This window comes from Coregonus clupeaformis, chromosome 16 (genome assembly GCF_020615455.1).
Source record: "Coregonus clupeaformis isolate EN_2021a chromosome 16, ASM2061545v1, whole genome shotgun sequence".
Lineage (NCBI taxonomy): Eukaryota > Metazoa > Chordata > Actinopteri > Salmoniformes > Salmonidae > Coregonus > Coregonus clupeaformis.
In genome coordinates, this window is record NC_059207.1 from 35,533,256 (window position 1) to 35,552,347 (window position 19,092).

Sequence of the window (19,092 nt, forward strand, 5' to 3'; positions counted from 1 at the left end):
TTTGAGTGTGTCAATAACTGCAACGCTGCTGGGTTTTTCACGCTCAAAAGTTTCCCGTGTGTATCAAGAATGGTCCACCACCCAAAGGACATCAAGCCAACTTGGCACAACTGTGGGAAGCATTGGAGTCAACATGGGCCAGCATCCCTGTGGAACGCTTTTGACACCTTGTAGAGTCCATGCCCCGACGAATTTAGGCTGTTCTGAGGGCAAAAAGGGGTGCAACTCAATATTAGGAAGGTGTTCTGTATACTGTACTTATTAAGGCATACACACCTGGACAAACAGATAAGAGGCATGCAGCAGTGACCTCATTTCACCTATCACACATTAAGCAGCAGGCATGGAAACCTAACATTTCAGGAGACTGGTGGTGAAAGAGAGAGAGAGAGAGAGAGAGAGAGAGAGAGAGAGAGAGAGAGAGAGAGAGAGAGAGAGAGAGAGAGAGAGAGAGAGAGAGAGAGAGAGAGAGAGAGAGAGAGAGAGAGAGAGAGAGAGAGAGAGAGAGAGAGAGAGAGAGAGAGAGATGAGAGAGAGAGAGAGATATGCTTAGAGAGAGAGAGAGAGAGAGAGAGAGAGAGAGAGAGAGAGAGAGAGAGAGAGAGAGAGAGAGAGAGAGAGAGAGAGAGAGAGAGAGAGAGAGAGAGAGAGAGAGAGAGAGAGAGAGAGAGAGAGAGAGAGAGAGAGAGAGAGAGAGAGAGAGAGAGAGAGAGAGAGAGAGAGAGAGAGAGAGAGAGAGAGACAGACAGACAGACAGACAGACAGACAGACAGACAGACAGACAGACAGACAGACAGACAGACAGACAGACAGACAGACAGACAGACAGACAGACAGACAGACAGACAGACAGACAGACAGACAGACAGACAGACAGACAGACAGACAGACAGACAGACAGACAGACAGACAGACAGACAGACAGACAGACAGACAGACAGACAGACAGACAGACAGACAGACAGACAGACAGACAGACAGACAGACAGACAGACAGACAGACAGACAGACAGACAGACAGACAGACAGACAGACAGACAGACAGACAGACAGACAGGGGAGCTGGAGAGCCATGGGTCGCCAAGGGGAAGGTGGTTAACTGTGGTCCAGGCAAATTGTTCTATCAGGGTCAAAGGATGAGGTTCATCCTGGGGGAGACAGGTCAGAGGTCAGGCCTCCAGCAGTAATTGAATCCTGTCCAGGGACTGGTGGGAGCAGAGGACCCATAGATGAGATGGAGATAGAAGCGGGACAGTGGTCATATTGAAAAGACATGGCTGTGTGCAGCTTCTGGCTGGAACTCACCTAGAGGTCACCAACCTTAGGGGTGAGGGGGTCCTTATTGTCATTAATAACAGCTCCCCCTCACATGCGCAAAGGCTTCGTAACCTCGTTCTTCCCCTTCACAACTGCCAGTACACAACCCCCCTTTCTGCCAGTCACAAAGGGCAGCACAGTAATCTGGACAAGATGAATTGGGTGCAAGAAACCACTCAGACAAATATTCTGACAGTCCTTCCCATGAAAACCCCTCTCTTTTCCAACTGAAACTCAAATGTCTTCTTAAAATGTCTTCTTGAACTGGTTCTTTTGAATGACTGAAATGAGACATCCACCCTTAATCATCCTCTTGATGATTGTACTGTATGGATCAGAGTGCAGGAGGATGACATATAACAATACTTGGACAAATTAATGATTCACCTTGCATACAACTTGTCAGCAGAAAATCCCACACACTTCTTGCCCAAAGAAATCACCTCAAAGAAACTAAAAGCTCAGGCAGACAAGAGGTCATAGAGACAATGCTCAAGTGAGTCAATGCTTAACTCTGCTGGAGTTGGATCCAACCTCCATCACCAAAGTAGCAGTGTATTGGACGCCTGAAGGAAACGAGCAAAGGATGAGTGAGGAAGACTTGCTCTAGACACGCACACAATGCATATAAATGCCATTAGAGTCACTTGGTGAAAGCAAGAGGTGACATCATCCAGTGATTTGTTGGCCCTTGTCATCATTGTGCAATGTGCTTAACTCTCTGCTGGCGCAATTAGCATAGTCACCCTCCCTGCTATTCAGTGCTGAGCTCCACAAGGCATCAGCTCTTCAGTGCACAGGCAGCAACCCCTGGTCACCTTCATTAAACTGGAGAGCTTTTAAAACTATTTCTCCAGCTACACTGCCTGAATAATGCACATCACATTGCAGAGGGCCTAAAGTGTAATATGCTAATTACAGTATAGCAAGTACAGCTTTTCGCTCTTTATTATTTTGCTTGACCAGAAAACTGATTGATAATTGATCAACTGTTCCATGATCATTTCGATCCAAATTGAGCAAGTTCCCAGAGAGCGTTTGTACCAATGAAATCCAAGGCTCTGTTCGGTTCCCACTCTTAAGAGGACTGCCCACTACCGCCAAACTTGCCTATTTTTAACTCCGCCTGCCTCCTACACAGAAGAGGAGGATGGAGTGGCTCGTGGAACCACTGCTCCAGAAGCACCATGGCCAAAGGAAAAAAACTATCTGGCACTACGATGCATCAACCAGGACACAACACAACATCCAAAGTCAACAACTCAAGAGCACTAAGTATGAAGAGGCACCAGTTCAAGAGTTAGTGTATCACAGAGGAATGTGAAACACCAGTTTACATGATTATATTTACATTTTACAATTTAGTCACTTAGCTGAGAGTGACTTACAGTTAGTGCATTCATCTTAAATAGCTAGGTGGGACAACCACATATCTCAGTGATAGGAAGTATATTTTTCCTCAATAAAGTAGCTATCAGCAAAGTCAGTGCTAGTAGAGGTGGAAAAAGTGCCAGTGTTAGTTCATGAAAGGCAAGTTGAATCTTTTAAAATGTATTATTATATAATCACACTAACACTTTTTTTCATTGCTCTCATCTAACCACAACCACTCACTTTAAGATGCTAGGCAGACATAGATATCTAGTTATACAGTACACTAAAATCAACTGCTCCTCTTGTCTTTCCTGGTGGAAGTGTATTTTTTTCTGTTTCCAACACCATACGGTAGCAGCAGCGAGTAGTATGGTTCAGTCTGACTGAGGCTAGGAGGGTATGGAATTAGTAGAAGCGTAGAGTAAGATTCCTGCATTCCTCTCAATGTTGAGGACTCTTTTCACCATACCAAATGCTTGCGAAAACAGTCGTGCTAATGCTAAGCTTGTTAGTCACCCTGGATGCGATCTTGCTAGCTGGGGCTTTCAACACTTTCTAGTGGTTGCTCTACACACATACACCTACTCACCACCATGAAAGCATTTCTGCAAATGCACATGCTCATACACAGTAACTGACATTAACATGTACTCGTAAGTAAAAGGCACAAGCATATTCAACAACTCAAGACACAGAAAGAACCTATATGGTAAATGGAGCACAGAGAAATATTTTTGACATGTAGCTCTGCAGAACAAGGAGCTCAACATAGTCAAGCAGAGTAAATTACAACACAGGACTGATATCCATCATTATTCTGCTTATCATATGTACTTCATACTAAAGGTTATAGTGTTGTGTTGCCATTTGGTTGGATTGTGGAGGAGTTACTAAAAGTGTCAGTAGACATTCATTTTGAGGAGGAAAATGTAGATACGAAATTAAAACATTCAGGACTATACCATGTAGGCCTATACATCATGCAAAAACCTGGTAACTGCAGTAAAACTAAATCATTTGGAGAAATGCATCACTGAATAAGAGAAAAAAATAAGCGTATCTATTCACGACACCATATCGTTTTAATCCAGCGATGAATCAAATCTCTATGTACAGACAGTTCCAGTATTTTTAGCAGCAAAAAAATACATTCGGTACAAGCGCACTCCAAAAGTCACACAATATCGGGAAAGATTATATTTCGAAGCTATAACTGCCTGAAGACAATTAAACAAGGTCTCTGAGAGCTATCTGATATTCAGCCCCTTGACAGGGATATTCTAAATATAAACATATATTGGAAATGGGATTTTAGTTTGACTCCAGGCAGCTATATGGTTTCTATGGTAACCCTTTTTTGTTTGTGATAATAAGGGGGGTTGGAGCATATAACTAGGGTTGGGGGGGAGGGGTTAGATCTCAATTGCATTCTCCTTGGGTCCTCTATCCTCGTCTCCTTCTCAAAACCCATTGGATGAGAAAGCCAGAGGTCCCTCCCCTCTGACCTTCTCCTCCAATGGGTTTTGAGAAGGAAGCGAAGAGAGAGGGAAGAGGACGAGAGGCGTATGTAATTGAGATTCTCCCTCGATCACACCCTTTACATTTACACTGCAGGAGCAAAACAATGTGATCTCTGCTTGGGACAATTAATGTCAGAATTCAGCCCCCTCCCCATCTCTATGTTGTAGCCCCTTATAATGACAATAGTTAACACAGTCTTGCTACTTTAGATGGGGAAAAGGTGAGCCTTGAATAATTAGTCCATACTGTGTCTATAACTAAGTAAACAGTCTGGAAAATGACCCCAAGATTTATCTTTGTCAAAACCCTCTTCTGTTTGCCTATCAGAGCCGTCAGAGGTGTCAGAGCTGTTCACAGGCACTGTGTGCTTCACCAGCCTGGATGCCTTCCACGTTCTCTATATCATGATTCATTAATGCTTCTGATGTACTATACAGTGGGAAAGTGTCAATTATTCCCACATTTGCCTGTGCCCTCCATTTACTCATGTCTGTGTAGGAAGATGCCATTGACGCCATTAATGAACATCCACCAGAAGACATCTACATACTGTAGGGTGGCAAAGCTTTGGTGTCTAACAGAGACGGGGCAGTGCAGTCTGTGCCTGTGTATGTGCTTGTGGGCTGAACCAGATCCAGGCTGCCAGTTCACAGGTCCAGATTCTCCAGTATGTCTCTGGGAGTCTCTGGTGATGCTGGGTGTTGGGAGACTGGGAGAGAAGACTGCCCAGGGTTTAGAAGCTTGACGTATTTAAACCAGACAAGCACCGTCTGTGTTCATATATCACCAGCCCACCAGTCTGACAATCAGGGCCATGTGATCAGAGAGGCGCTGAGTATATCAGGGAGCACTCATCTCACCTAACAGGAGGTAGAAAGCTAAGACGTCAGTGCATGACTGAAGTCCTGGCTGACTAAAAACAAAATGGAATCACTGTAAATAATGTAAAGGGAAAGGGGGATACCTAGTCAGTTGTACAACTGAATGCATTCAACTGAAATGTGTCTTCCGCATTTAACCCAACCTCTCTGAATCAGAGATTTGCGGGGGGCTGCCTTAATCGACATCCACGTCATGGTCGCCCAGGGAACAGTGGGTTAACTGTCTTGCTCAGGGGCAGAACGACAGATTTTTACCTTGTCAGCTCGGGGATTTGATCCAGCAACCTTTCGGTTACTGGCCCAAAGCTCCTACCCGCCAGGCACAGAACAGTAAATGGGTAAAACACAAAAAGAGAGTTAGATGTTCTATCTCTTTGTTTTTTAATCCCCTTCAATCGCAATCTCAAAAATAAACTGCAATAAAAACACTTAATTCGGAGGGCAGGTTCAAAATGATCCTCCCTGTTGCAGGACCCTGATTTAGTAAGTGTTGATATATAAAGCCCTGTCGAGAAGAAGATGCAGGGCAAAATGACACAGATTTCACAATACTGAAAGTGTTATCAGACAAGCTGCAGGTTTATGGTTCAAGGGCTCGTCCATTCATGCAGAGCATGCTCTGCCTCTCCCCCTGCCTGACACACTGATAAAGACACAACAAATAAAGCCGCTCCACACACAGCTCCATCCTGACCTATCCCCACGGATGTCATATATCATCTGAACACTTGCCACCATTCATTTGTATAAAGCATATTTTACTAAATTCTAAGATAAGTAAATTAAAATGGAGAGATATATGAGATCAGGCATAGCAGATAGATTATCGAACTGACACTGATCTAAAGGTCTGAACCCCATTCAGAATACAATTAACCACCAAAGCACACTAATCTTAACAGATGTGTCCTTTTCATCAATAACCTGCCTACCTCTGACGGACCCAGGCATGTTTTCCCCTGGGGACTTGGTAGCTGCAGGCAGATAACATCTTATCCTGGATTTGCATAGATAAATGCAAATAAATAATTCTGGGGCCGAGCAGAGGCCTGAGTCTTGACCTGATGTCTGCGCTGTTGCTATCTTATGGTCCACTCTGGCCATGAGCCATATTAACAATAGCTTAGTAAGCCCTTAGTTGTCTTATGTGGTTGTTCCACAGCCAAGAGTCGACTATCTGAGAGTGTATTGTACTGAACTGAATTGATGCCCAGTTTTCAGTCCCTACTCTGCACATGACAAACACCTGTCCTTTTTCAAATGGTAGCAACCAAAAAAACAAGTTTCAATGTGTTCACCACAAAGCTGCACAGATGCACAGGATCAGCCTAGCGGCAAATACAAGGAATCAGACGCTTGTGCACTGAAAGGGTTATATCCGCATCCAGGCTGAAAGGCACTCCAACATACACAGACACAAATCCTGCTGAGCTGAGCAGAGATACCCTACATACTACCAGCCCTCCAAGGCACAATTAGGATTTCACGGGGGGGGGGGGTATCCTTTCTTCCTCTTCACTACAATATCAACTTTTTACTCAAGGAAGAACCTGAAGCACCACTCGATAGGATTTGGACAAAGAAATAAAAACAAAGCCAGAAAAGAAATCGAATTTTCAAGAAAGGTATTCATGGTTGACTGAGGAAAACGGGAAAAGGCCTGTTTTCAAGCCTTCCAGTTTCAATACATTTCTCTAATTTTATATGATATGAAAAGAAGCAACCACTGGTGGTTTGTGTGAAGTGTCTGTGTGTAACTCAGCCATGTTGACAGAGATGAAGATCCTGTATGGATCGCTACAAACAGCCGTTCTTCAACCATCTCTCAGGCTCTTAGAGGAAGGACTAGAGTAAGAGGCCAACATTTTAACACTGCAAAGAGATGGCTGGCAATATTTGTGGAGTAGTAGCTACAGTATGAACAGGAAAGCAATTGGAGGCTATATTTGATAGAACATGTCCACCAGGACAATTCCAGAAAAATGTACAAACGCATTGAAAATAGGAACAGAGTTAAATGAAGAATGAAGAATGATATTTCTCATGATGTGAACACTGCATTCTACTATGGTTATACGTTAATTAACTAAGGTTAGAACAAGTATTTTTCACACACTCTGGCACTATCATCAGCTTAATTTTATATAGCCAATAAACCTAATGCAACCTAGAAAATAAAAAGTAAATTGATGCAATTAAGAACGATCATTTCCTTTTAACAGCTTTACAAAAAAAGTATCTGAAAACCTCTGCAGGCATAATAGAAAGCCTATTTATTTTTACTGATAAGAGCATGGCATAAAAAAATCACTCATTTACTATGAAGATCTCAACATCTATTACACTGTGAAGTGCAGGGACGGACTGGCCAGCTGGGATTTCAGGGCAAATGCTCAAGTAATGGAGGGCTCAAGTAGAGTGTTAGGGGACAAATTGAAACTTTAATTCTGGTGTTATACTTTGTATAGAGAAGCTTCTCGGGAATACAGAACACTCCATTTCATGAGGATAGGACTTACCATTGCTGAGATGTCTTATTTTTAAGTTATCGGAAAAGGTAAAAAAGGTCGCAGACAGGTCAATGTTAATCCATATTCAATAATGGCACCAAATCACCTGTCTGGATGCTTAAATTCAACATGTTTTGTCCAATATCTCAACATAGTGTGGTCAAATTGTTATGACATTTTCAGGGCTGATATAGAACAATGAGATGATTAAAATAAAAGTACACATAATTAAATTAAAATGCTGTATTATGCAAATGAGGTACTTAATACGCGAATTAGGCAATACAGAATACATAATTACAGTAATTTAAGTCCAACAGTTTAAGGTATGGTGGTCATATTATTAACAAATCTTCATGCTTTATGCAAAACTGAAAGTTTGTAACAATTTGCGAAATTAGAATACAACTTTTTATACAACTTTATGCAAATTAGATCCTTACTACATACACACACCACACAGCATCCAAACACACACACGACACACGACACCACCACCAACACACACAGCACCCCCACCAACACACACAACACCCCCACCAACACACACAGCACCCCCACCAACACACAACACCCCCACCAACACACACAACACCCCCACCAACACACACAGCACCCCCACCAACACACACAACACCCCCCACCAACACACACAGCACCCCCCACCAACACACAACACCCCCCACCAACACACACAACACCCCCACCAACACACACAACACCCCCACCAACACACACAACACCCCCACCAACACACACAACACCCCCACCAACACACACAACACCCCCACCAACACAGCAAACAGCGTCAGGCACTCCCACACAGCTAGCAAGCTAGCACTCGTCATGGAAATGGGGTGGCGAAACGTGAATTTGGACCAATCCCTGACAACCCACACATCAAAAAGTAGCCAAGAAGCTGCACTTTGTAATCTGCTATGTTTTTGTCGTGTCTCCGAAAACATCTGAATGACACAAACTAAGGAAAAATTTTTGAACTTATATTTCAGTCAAAAGACGTCCGATGACCGTGAAACACCCTCAGGACTTTCCAAAAGAGAGCAAATATGGACACGCTGATTTTTCGCAGGTTTCACAAAAAAGGCTGTCCCACAGATTTGAACGGTCTTAGCACGGCACTTGCTTTACATTTGCGCAAATATTGAGTAAATATCATAACGTACAGTATTGGGATTTTTTTTACCAACAAGCTCTCACTGCAGAATTAGACGTTTATCCATGTTTCTCGAAACTTCGAAGTTTCTCCAAATGTCAAATTTAGAAGTTAAGGGTTAAGTTTAGGCACTCATTCCGAATGGTTAAGGTAAGGGTTAAGGTTTGGGATAGGGTTAAAACAAAAATAAAAAAACAATATCCACCACTGGGATCAAACACGTAACCTTGTAATCCAGAGTCATGGGATTGCGCCCATCCGCCATCCCTGTACACAATGCCCAAGCAAAACCCAAGCCTACTTGATGGTAATAGCGCTCACTGTTGCCCCTAGTGGCCGGTTTTTAAGGCATTTCCCGATGTCCTCAGGACATGGATAGACGTCCAATTTTGAAGTCAATCTTGAACGATTTCCCTGTTTTAGACATGGGTAACAACTGCCACCTTAATGTTTTCAAATTATTTATTATGTATTTTGACGACCACATTATTGACATTTACTGTGTTTTTTTTTAGTAGAATTCCCGCATAGCATCCATTGTTTGTCACGTCACCTAACACCCTACCTCAAGGAAAAAAATGGGCCGGTGTGGGGACCTCGAGGAAAGAAATGGGCCGGTGTGGGGGCCTCAAGGAAAAAAATGGTCTGTTGTGTTTGAAATGCCAGGGACAATTTCTGGTTCCAGTCCATCCCTGGTGAAGTGACTCTGATGACAACACTATCAGATTAAATGATGACAATAAATGGTGTGATGTCACGAGAGGCTGTGTCCTGGAGGGACGTTACATCCCCCTGAGGTGGCTGCAGACCCAGACAGCTATGGCTCCATCTGCTGGTATGGTCGGGAACTCCACCCCTCTATGGCCAATCTTCCCACGCAGCTGAAACAAATGAGGAGCTGATGAGCTGAAGGTTTGGGGAAGTGAAGAGACACAGTCTCCAACCTGGGCTCTCTGGAGGACAAGAGGGCTGCACGTCCACTTCCATGAGGAATATAAGGATTTGGAGATACTTACCTTTGGGAAATACTCACCTTTGGATATATGCACCTGTGGAAATACGTGAGAGACATTTGGAAGGACTTTTTGCTGGGTTGGCCACTAGCTGCAACGTGGACTACAGTAAGGCTGGGGAAAAGTTATCTGAGCGAGGGAGAATTATGACTTTGGATGTGGAAGAGACATCCCTGAACTGTTAACCCTTAAAGAGCCACAAGAGAACAGAATTTTGTTATATTTTCGTTAATTTCCCAAGACCTATAATAAAATCCTTGTTTTGTTTGAACCTGGTCTCCTTGCACTACTTGAGCAATCCCGCTGAAAGCTGTGTAGCCTCTCGTGACGTCACAGATGGTGGAGAATACGGGCACGCTCAAGCGTTAATAGTGCATGTCAGAGGAGGATACCGAAGGTTTGATCACCCAGTTTTCCAAGTTGGCCGTAGGCTCCCCGCCGACTGAAATGGAGGACATATTGAAAGCCCTTGTTGCTGGCCAGCAAGCCCAGATGCAAGCAAACGTGGCTCTCTTGGAGGAGCAAAAGAAAGCCAACCTTCTGAAGGCAGAGGAATTGCAGTTGCAGAGACAGAGGGTGGTCCAAAATACCCGCCCAATAAAGGCAAGTGACTTTATATCTAAGATGGGAGCTACCGATGACATTGAGGCATACCTGCATGCATTTGAGGCCACGGCCACTAGGGAAGCCTGGCCCAAGCAACAGTGGGTTGGTCTGTTAGCCCCCTTCCTAACCGGGGAAGCGCTGAATGCTGTCCGGGACCTGGGCCCTGACCAGGTTACTGACTATGATGCCCTGAAGTCTGAGATCCTCAGCAGATATGGACTCACAAAGTTTGGTATGGCCCAGCGCTTTCACAGCTGGACCTTCCAACCGGACCAACCTCCTCGGGCGCAGATGCATGAACTTGTCCGAATCGCAAGGAAATGGCTGGATCCGCAGAGGAATACAGCAGCGGCGGTGGTGGAGGCCGTTGTGGTGGATCGTTACCTCACGCGCCCTGCCTTATGAGGCAAAACGGTTCATCAGTCAACAGGCCTTGACCACGGCTGATCTGACCGTGGAAGCTGTGGAAAAGTACCAGGCCACAGCGGAGATGCTGAATGCTTCCCGAAAAGACCCCAGGAGTGCGGCCCCACCACAAATGGGAAGAACCCGTCCAAAGGACCCCAAGGTCTCGAACCCAGCCACGTCAGGACTTATCCCGGCTCCAGGGGGAGCCAGAAACCAGGCGGGTCCAAGAAGAGTACACCAGGAGGGGGAAACTCGACAGTGTTACCGGTGTGGGGAGATGGGACATATCTCCTGGCAGTGTGGGAAACCAGCCGATGAACCTATGCCCACTGCGGAGTCCTCCAGCTCAGCACCCACACACCGTTTTGCCTCGCTCTTGGGAGTCGTAGATGGCGGCCCAGATCGACCCCCACCTGCCCGGTAACTGTGAATCACCATGATGTGGAGGCCTTACTGGATTCTGGTAGCCGGGCCACCCTGGTGCATAAGGATTTGGTGGGCCCAACGTGTCTGACCCCGGGAAAGTCCTCCCAGTTTCCTGTGTCCATGGGGACACCAGAGAATACCCCATTACTGAACTTACAATGACCAGCACACGGGGAACCATACACACGACGGCGGGGGTGGTTGATTCCCTCCCCGTCCCTGTCCTAATTGGACGAGACTGCCCAGCCTTTTACCCACTCTGGAGAGAGTCTCAGGAGAGGATAACCCGAGTACCTCGGAAACGGAGAGGCAAGACTCATCCTGGGAAGGCTCCGGTGCAATCCTCCGAGTTACTCACTCCCGCCCGGGCTCTGATAGGGATGGCAGGTGCCCAGACCGACACAGAGACGGAGCTACAGAATCTGGACAAAGAACTGTCTGGTCTGAAGCGGACCGCTGAGAGGTATCGTTTGTTAAAGCAACAGTTAGACATGAAGACAGAAGAGTTAGATATCCTCCAGGCTAAACTCCAACAGAGCTCCTTCCCTAAGCAACAGGAGGAGCTGGAGAGGCTGCGCAGGACCATCGAGGAGTGTGAGGAGACCCTGCGCAGTAGTAAGGAGGTCCAGAAGAAGGCAGAGGAGAAGTACAAGGTGTTGGAGAACAAGATGAAGAATGCGGAGGCAGAGAGAGAGAAGGAACTGAAAGCTGCTCAACAGAAGCTAAACTCTGCTAAAACCAAGGCTGATGCGTTCAGTAAGAAACTCAAGGAGAGACAACAGGAGGCTGAGTCCCTGGTCCTAGAGTTGGAGGAGTTGAAGAGAGAGCAGTCTGGCAAGCACCACGGCAATGCGGACGCCCTCTCCCGGCGTGATGCCTTCTTCGCTGCCTTTACCCCGACGAGGACGTCGGTCCCGAGGAGGGGGATGTGTGATGTCACGAGAGGCTGTGTCCTGGAGGGACGTTACATCCCCCTGAGGTGGCTGCAGACCCAGACAGCTATGGCTCCATCTGCTGGTATGGTCGGGAACTCCACCCCTCTATGGCCAATCTTCCCACGCAGCTGAAACAAATGAGGAGCTGATGAGCTGAAGGTTTGGGGAAGTGAAGAGACACAGTCTCCAACCTGGGCTCTCTGGAGGACAAGAGGGCTGCACGTCCACTTCCATGAGGAATATAAGGATTTGGAGATACTTACCTTTGGGAAATACTCACCTTTGGATATATGCACCTGTGGAAATACGTGAGAGACATTTGGAAGGACTTTTTGCTGGGTTGGCCACTAGCTGCAACGTGGACTACAGTAAGGCTGGGGAAAAGTTATCTGAGCGAGGGAGAATTATGACTTTGGATGTGGAAGAGACATCCCTGAACTGTTAACCCTTAAAGAGCCACAAGAGAACAGAATTTTGTTATATTTTCGTTAATTTCCCAAGACCTATAATAAAATCCTTGTTTTGTTTGAACCTGGTCTCCTTGCACTACTTGAGCAATCCCGCTGAAAGCTGTGTAGCCTCTCGTGACGTCACAATGTGTAATGCAACATGGGGTAGTCACTAGTTGATGAGAAAATTCCTTGCAGCATACTGGACACATCATAGCACAACAGTTACTTTGTTGTGACCAAGGCTTCCCAAGTGTCCAGACAGTGGAGCAGAGATTGAAAGGAGCACATTGTACCTGTCACTATTGATTCCGGCCCAGAGCTTTTAACCCTGAAAAGGTTAAGAGCATCCTCCACTTGAAATGTGCAAACCTATTGACATACAGACAAATCATGCATGTGCTCTGTGGTTATGCCTTTTCTAACTATTCATATTACTTCTCATAACATTCACAGAAAAAAAAGCTTCAAAACATCTTGCCAACACCTACTTTATGAGAAAGCTCATTCAGTGCAGCTCAAAAGCTGAGAGCTTCAACCCTCCACCTCACAGTGTGGGCAGTTCTGGCTGAGCCACGTGCAGAAGCACACCGACTGAGTGCAACAGTTTGATTATCAACAGAACAAGAAAAATGGACGCACAGCAGTGACGGCCAAATCTCCATGGCTGAGAAAGTTGACTCCTGCCCACCTCTATTTTATTTAAGAGCTGCATATGTCCATAATACCTTCTAGGTCTCAGTGCATTAAAGGGGATGATCTCGATACAGCTTTAGCCACTTCAGGGTAATGCAAATCACTTTAATATGTTAAGAAGATTAAACTGGATAAATGTCTAGATATATATTTTTTTAAAGCCACATAAACCTCTAGTGTTTTAATTTAGGGAGGGGAGGTGTGTGTCAGTTCAGACGATCAACACAAACCCTCCAAAATCCAATGCGATTGGCTGAAGAAAATGAGGCTTATTCCAGATTTTGCATTTTAAGCTTCTTGGATATAAGACCATCCCACTTATTTCTTATTATTTAAACACCAACCCTTAAGACAACAAAACACAGGTCACAATCTCATATCTCTGTTATGCTACTCTTGAATTAGATTTGGTTGTTTTGTCCTGTGCCAATACTGTATATGGTCTTAATTTTGACCATGAAATATTGGTATTGTCTAAGAGTTCATAATCTATTGGTAAAAGTATGAGAGATAACTAAGTGGATAAGGTGAAAGGAATATGGAAATGATATCCCTAAGTAGTTCAAACTTTCAATGATACTTTAGATAAAGCTATCAACAACCATTGTATTTACACACATTTTGTCATTGGTTGATTGGTTTCCCTGGAAATGATTTTGGTTTATCAAAATCAACATAATTTTTCCATTTATTTATTACTGAGATATATCACATTACTTAATTCAATCAGGTATGTTCCCAATGCAGGATTGCTTGTCAGTCCTTTTCTATCAGAGGAATTGTGAAACTGAGGGTGTCTGGCTGTCAGCTTGCCGTTCTGTTAAACACGGAAGCTACACTAGAAATCATTGAGTGTGAAAATAAAAAGGAGAAATGGAACAAAATAATTTTAAGGGATTAACAAATCATTTGCATACCATTTCCACTGCTTCCAAACCATAGGATCAGAGGAATGACAAGGAAGTGATGGCTGCTCCGTCTTATCACCAACTGCATTCTCTGGAGAGGAACAAAGCCAGCTCAGATCAATCAGAGATGGATCTATTTAACATAATCATGTCTTGGTCACCACTCTCGGAACATACAGTATATATTTTTTTATCAGTTTATTATCCATCAGAGCTACCTCCTTAATTGGACAAGGGAAAGAGATGTTATTTTTTCAATTAGACAAATCGTCTTATTCTACAAACTGTGCAGGCTGCCAAATTTGTGTTTACCCCATTTTCCTGACATCTTCTCCATCCAGAGTTAAGACAATAACACCACCAGGAGGGATGGAATGGGGACAGCATTATGGAGACTTTAGCATTAAGAGCAGCCCTGGAGCTATTCTTAAAGAAGGTGAATCAGAGGATTGGGACAGAACTGTAACTAAACCCAAAGCTGGACTATGGATGAGAAGCACAATACAATTTGGGCAAAACACCACAGAGCCAAAGCTTCCTCGTAGGCTGTTAACTTTATAGTCAATGACTTCTTTAACTTTATCATCACTCAGAAACGTTAGTGACACACTAAAGTTTAAATCCAATAGTTCTGTCTCTATAGAGAAGAGATATAAGAAAGATCAGGAAACATGATTATTATTATTATTTATTTTTTAACATGTATTTCACCACATATTTTTGGCATTAAACAGTCTACATATATACTTCCATTCAGTTTTTCAACTGTTACCGGTTTGGACACTACAGACAGAAGTTGGCAGTTTGGCTGTACTGACTTCCGACAAGTCTCCTGACACTTGTGGAGGTCGTAGAGCAACGAGATAATAGTAACAATAGTTTGTAAGCCAAACCGTTCGGATGCTACAGATGATTTTGTGAGAAGACCGATTTTAGGGATGTCTCATGGTCTGACAAACACTGCTGTAGCTCTGTCACCTTTGCGGAAGTGCGACATAGGCGGATGCAATGGATTGAGACGCATCCAATGCAAAAAAAACAGATATCTTTATTTTAAACTGACCGAGTTTTATTGGGATGTTTTAATTATGCTAATTAGATTCCAGAGGGGGTATGGAAATCGACTATAGGTTTTTTTTAAACCGCTAGGCTACCTTGCCTCTCTCCATTCAACTGAATATGCATAATCAATCCTGCGCTTCTAGTATCAGAGGTAATGCTTTACTCTTTAGAGCCTTCCATGAATCATACAAGTTGTGTAAGAATGGGTGATGACTGAATAAAGTGGGTCACAGGTCAGTTTAACAGGGTTGTTATTATGACAAACTGGAACATTAGCTATGGAAATGAACACCCTCAATCTTGGCTAAATGAGATGCTGTAATCCTACCAGCCAACAACACCCACTTGATGACACTGGATTTACAACTAGACAGACATCACGTTTCATTTGCAGACCTTGGGCCTCATGTTATGATAACTAATGGTATGTGAAGTGTCTTCAGACATCTAAATATACATTCCTGACTCTTCCACTGAATGAGGACGATCGCCTACAGAAATTCAAGACGATCTCCTACAGAAATCAAATCCCCGTCTCTGAGCTCTCACATCCCCAACAGGAAGACCTTTCAGGAATCCTGCATGGGTGGACATGTAGGCTTTCCTGGGAATGATAGGGTCTGTTGGAGAGGAATCCCACCCTCGCGTTCTCCACCATGCCAAGGCTGGTGAGAGTGGGCAGCTAGCACTGAGACGGCAGCCTGCCGTGGGCACTGCCAGGCTTAATGCTGCCCGGTCGTCATCAGAGGCTTGCAGAAAAGAACACTGAGATTCACCAAAAAAAGAGGAGGGGGATCGTCAAATTTAAATCCTCTCTCAACGCCCCCACATGGTTTAGCAAAGCGTAAAAAATCATTCACACAGAGTGAGACAGAAAGAGAGAGAAAAAATATATTGAGAGAAATAGAGAGGAAACAGCTATTAGCAGTAGTAAGCAAGCTCAAGAGATCATAGTGAGGCAGTTCTAATCGCAGTAATGGTTTAAGCCCTCATACCCTCCACCAGATGTGAAGAAAACGTCTCCACAAAAACCAAAATCCCCATGCCTAAGACTGTGCCCTGTGGCTCTGGGCCCTTCTCAAAATCCAAACTCCACAAATGACTTACATTTTAGAATACCAAGGAAGTGAACAGTGCTCCAGAGGCCAGATTTGCTTAAACAAAGCTGAAGAGATTGATTTACAATCTTACAGTTACTGTAAGTTGATGCACAACTGATACCTTAATGCAAAGCTCACAAGTTCAAGTAGTATAGCTGCACAAGAGATAACACACAGCCTAATCACTTCTTATTGATTGACGATATGTGAGCCAACAAATGTTTTGACTTCTTTGGGAAATGTGATTTGCCTTGGTAGTGAAAAGTTTGCAAATATTTACCATTAAAGCAGTAGATGGTGAATGTCATCCACATAGCAGTAAATAATACTAAATGCAAAACAATTCTACATATTCTTGTGTGTGTTTAATGGCCCATGTTGTTATACAATAGATTTAAGCACACCATTCCCAAGGGGACCCTCTGTGATCCTAATATATTTCCCACTGGCTATCATTAAGTGATAAACATAACTTCAATCACTCCCAAGGAGTTTGGCCAAAGCCCACTCTTGACCCTCATTAACACTTCATGACATCAACAAAGTTAAATATAAAGAAATGTGTAACAGCACGTAGGTTTTTAAATCTACCGCCAACTGAAACAAACTCCTAGTGCTATCAACAAGCATTTCAACTCATCATGTTATATCATTACTACTTCACGTCCACATAATAGATGCTTATGGTGCTTTACGGCTCAATTAGTCATTTCAAAATGCATTGCAACAACATACGTACAGCCTCTCCAAATGGGAAACTAAATTCAAGTCATGTGGTGAATCATTACTTTGTAGTCTGGACAAGGAAATCTGTTGTTTCTGTGGGCCTTTGCTTTTGTTGTTGGTAATAAAAACCTATTTAGAGGCAGCGTTTGTTGGACTTCTGCTCATTCCTCTCAATTACAATTACTCAGAAGGCTAGCATCGGGGTAATGAAGAGGGTGTCACAGTGACTGACCGCTGCTCTGGAGCTCTGTTCTGTTCCTCAGCCACTGGCTCCTGCAGCGGGCCCTAACGGCACTGCTGGCAGCACTACAGTGACAGCAAGCAGCCTGGCTGTAGACCTACCTTACCTACTGCAGAACAAACACATGTGTCCAGTACAGTTGTACACTACCTCTATGAACCCTCTTGCTCAAGCCTCAGCTAGTACTGTATTTGTTTTTAAAAGTGTCAGGGAAAAAGGGAATTACATTTCAAAGCCCAGTAAATAAAGTTTGTATTGATTTGATCTAACATGTAATCTGTTTTGCTGTCTGCCACCGATTCTGGCAATAAAAGGGAATTATGTAAGACAGTATTATAGATAATACGACCATACATCAATTGGAGTTTGGCTGACATAAGGGCAATAGATCATGCTCAAGCTAGACTGCTTAGCTCTAGAATTTATAAACTACCTCCTAAATTGAGGTGGCTTTCAATTTTAGTTTTCGATTTAAAGATATTGAATTTTGTCCGAGTTGATTTGTTTTGTCTTTAGTTTGTCTAAGGGATGCTCTAGATTTTGAACTCCCTCTCTCAAACTGAACCACACTTCCAAAACTAATACATTGCTCATCGGTACACCTGCAGGGTTTCACACCTGTTCAGACCATTGCTTTTTATACAGTAATGGCAGGAAATCATCTGCCATACAGTTAACTGTGACATTAGGAGCTATTGATACACTATATTTTGTTCCCTTTCACATCATATCTTCATATTTGGTGCTAATGCTGAATGCACATGAACATGAGTAGGATAATGCATATCAAGGGATGTGCTGGTGGTGTCACCTTTTGCTAACATGATAAATGACAGTACGATTATTTAATAGTTTGCCACTATATGCAATTCTAAATATTTAATTTCCACATTGTATCTTGAAAATCTGCATTTTCGAACTGAGTCAAATTCTTACTGATAATACAGTAATAAAATAATGTATGTTGTTACATACAATGATTTACAATTTTAAAGCATATTATATCCTATCTTAGTGATTTAGTGAAGCATACTTTATATTCCACCGATATTATTCCCAATAAAATAAAACATTCTTCTATGATGTAATTACTGAATCATCTGCAGCTATCACAAAAAGACTAGTAATACAGTGATCATTTTCTTTGCTTATGGTACTGTAGTGAGTAGAAACGACAGATAACTGAACATTTGTTCAGTATAGTTCTACGATTTAGATTAAAACATATTTAAAAATCATCCACATTTATTTGTCTGTAATTTAACTTTGTACAGAACATGTCAAATCTATATAAAAAATGCAAAGATGAGATTTCAAATCACAATGCAGGTCTGAAATATAGGGTGCTTGCACCACCCTCTGGTAAACATTGGTTATAACAACACTGACAAAGGAGAAGAATGTAAAGGCCTCAGAGAAACACATAAACCAGAGTCAAAAATAGGTTATGGTGACAGAGAAGCCTAGTGTTGTATCATCCCCAGTTTGATAAATACGTTTATTGTATACACTGAAGACCCCTGTAGCTCAGTTGTTAGAGCATGGCGCTTGCAACGCCAGGGTTGTGGGTTCGTTTCCCACAGGGGGCCATTTTGAAAATGTATGCACTCACTAACTGTAAGTCGCTCTGGATAAGAGCGTCTGCTAAATGACTCAAATGTAAGACACAAAATTGCTCATAATCACTGCATTCACTGACTTAGGCCCAAACAATTATTATAAATGATTTTACTTAGATGTACTTC